This window comes from Brassica oleracea, unplaced genomic scaffold (assembly GCF_000695525.1).
Source record: "Brassica oleracea var. oleracea cultivar TO1000 unplaced genomic scaffold, BOL UnpScaffold01125, whole genome shotgun sequence".
Lineage (NCBI taxonomy): Eukaryota > Viridiplantae > Streptophyta > Magnoliopsida > Brassicales > Brassicaceae > Brassica > Brassica oleracea.
The window spans coordinates 9,780-12,633 of record NW_013617687.1 but is presented as its reverse complement, the minus strand read 5'-3'; the positions used below and the strand labels follow the sequence as shown (position 1 = coordinate 12,633).

At 38.3% G+C, this 2,854-nt stretch overlaps 1 long non-coding RNA gene across 2 annotated transcripts; it reads right to left on the bottom strand.

The window, feature by feature from the left end:
- On the bottom strand, positions 1-1,450 carry LOC106320915. 2 transcript variants are annotated; one of them, XR_001265952.1, is made up of 5 exons: positions 1,117-1,448; positions 1,000-1,040; positions 816-916; positions 610-729; positions 1-189 (listed from the first exon to the last, which is right to left on the bottom strand). It is a non-coding gene; the product is annotated as an uncharacterized LOC106320915 (long non-coding RNA). The 2 variants fall into 2 exon arrangements; XR_001265951.1 differs by having other exon boundaries at positions 610-916; positions 1,117-1,450.
- Positions 1,451-2,854: the final 1,404 nt, after the last annotated feature.

The following is a 2,854-nucleotide window of genomic DNA, read 5'->3' as shown; positions in this document are numbered from 1 at the left end:
AAGACTAATAACTTCCTTAATATTTCCCAAGCTGGACTCAATCGTACCCATACGCTCAGTCTCTTGTGAGAAAGTGATTTTGATTTCCAGCTTTGCTTCAAAGTCTTTCAAAAAGTTAAGCATCACTTCTGGTTGGTAATTGATGGCCAGAACCACTTCATCAACTCCAACTGCTTTAAGCTCATCTGTCTATAAGAACACATGCTTGGTTAAAAACTGAGACAAAAACAATAACAACTAGCGGAACCTAGTTTGGAACAGAAGAATGATCATTAAGTTAACTTTAGCTAAGAATGAGAGGCTTCATCTTGATCAAACTAAACTTCTTTTTTAAAGTCAGACTTAAAATTGTAACATAGAGCATAGAGATGGTAACAAAAACAGGGAAAAAAGTATAACTTTAGCCAAGAACAAGGCAAAAAGACAAACTTTAGCCAAGAACAGAGCAAAGGCAGAGACTTTTAACTACCTAGCAGAATTGAAAACTAAGAAAGAAGGGTACAACATTGCAACATCAGCGAAGGTTCTTACACTGGACGCAAAAGTTGCAGGAAGCAATGCAGTTGAAAAAAAAGAAAAGTTGGAGTCTTTATCTATTGAATCACTCACAAGCTTAACTGTGACCTCTTCTTTGAACATCAGTTCATGCAATCACAAGAGTCTCAGACTTACTCATCAAAACTGAAAGTAGAGAATTTTACGCCTAATCTGAAATACCTAATTGACGACCTAGTCACACAAACACAATTGTGCATGCACATGAATGAAATATAGAAGAGCGGAGAGAAACGAACAGAGGTAAATCTACATCAAACCTTCAATGGCGTCACGGGGAGTCTGGAAACCCAAACCAATGTTCTTCCATAAATGGTTTCCACCTTTAACATGTTTCTTTCCTTTCCCAGATTTCTTCTAGCTGAAACACACACATAATCGTCATCATAAGGACCAATTCGTAAAGCAAAATGATAAAGCTTCATTCTTTTTTCTTCTTCTTACCTTAAGACGACCTTGGGTTGCTTAAGAAAAGCTGTCTCAGCCTGCAAGAGAGAGAAGAGGATGAGAATATTTGTAAGAAGTATATAAACAAAGAGACAGAGAAAGAAGAAACAGAACCTGTTCAGCCATGGCTACTGGTGCATTCGTCTCTCTTTATCGAATCAGAGGCGTTGGGATCTGAGGAGACGCACGAAGGAGTGAAATTGAGGGGTTTGCGAGGTCTTGCGGAGATGATTATGAGACGTAATCGTCGTTCAAGGAGAGATCGTGGTTTAGGGTTTGGTGGAGACGATGATGATTGATATACAGAGTGCAAAATGGAGGAGTTTGGGAACGACGAGATCCCATCCTTATGTGGTTTCTTCGATTGGGATGAATAAGATGAAAAAAAAAAAACCAAACTGAAGTAGAAGATGGAGGATGAACAGAGAGATTGAAGTAAACAACGAAGAAGAAGACAAAGAAAATTAATTAATTATTTTTTTTCTTTTTTGAAAGAATACTACTACTTAGGCAAAAAAAAAATTATTTTTATCAAAATGAAATATTTTGGTGCCAAAATGAAAATTTGCCAAGTGTTTTCGCCGTGATTTTTGGGGTTTAGCTTAATGAAAATCTTTTGTAGCATGATTTTAATGCTACGATAGAGTTGTGCTCTGATTTTTTACACTTTTAGTAGCAGTTAGTGAATTCGTGCTACCGCGAATTGCTGCCAATACCCTTTTTTTTTGTAGCGCTAATCTGTCATGCTAGAACTGCTAGAGAGAGCTAACCGCTGATCTAGGAGACTAGTGAGCATTATCAACCCGTGCCTAGGGTTTAGCTAGAAGCTATCGATCGATATTGTCATCTGACAATCGATTGATATTGCGAAAGATGTATCGATCGATATCCATATAGGATCATCGATCAACACTTTCTTGTGATCAAAAGACGACAATTGAGATCCAAGATCTAGTTAGTTAACAAGTGAAACATTGTCATCGCTGATCACTGTGATTAAGGAGTTGAGCTCTAATATATCATGCATGCAACTGTTAGGCATCTATAGGATTATAATCTCTAACACCTAAATAGAAACTATGCATCTAATATCTTCCAATAAAGTTACACCCCAAATCATCTTGTTAGTCGAGCAATAGACTTGCTCAATTAGGATTGCTATTTACTTTTAAACCATAAAGCAACAAATACCTAGAATTAATAACCGATTTAATAGGTTCCCTAGCTCCTTGTGGATTCGATCCCTAAGTACTACAACTGAACCTCTTATTTGAGAGCGTAATTCACTCTTTATTGTAATTTGAGTGGTATCAAATTTGATCGCCATTAGATTTAGTGTTATTAATTCTTATTCTTTTCTCTACCCCCATTCTGTCACAAAATTATTTTCTTGTCTTTGCCGGGGAGCTTTGATCGCCATTAGATTTAGTGTTATTAATTCTTATTCTTTTCTCTACCCCCATTCTGTCACAAAATTATTTTCTTGTCTTTTCAGGTGCATGCCCAGCAATACCAGAAGCAACAAGGACAAACACCTGCTATTCTCAGAAGATCCTGCTCACTTGGAACGCACGATCCGCAAAGACCAACGTTCCACATCGCTCGACGCAGCAGCTTTCATGTCGACTGATTCTCGCACGCAACAGTCGACCGACACCCGACCTTCATCGTCGACCGATCTACATCGTTCGACATCGATCGATACTACACCGCGTACATCGATCGATCATCAGTCGCGAAACATGGTTGCGATTGTTATTCTCAGACAGGACGAGAATGGAAACCTGTATGACCAGGATGGTCATCTGCGTAATGCAACAGGTCAGAAACTAGACACTCAAGGGAATGTAAT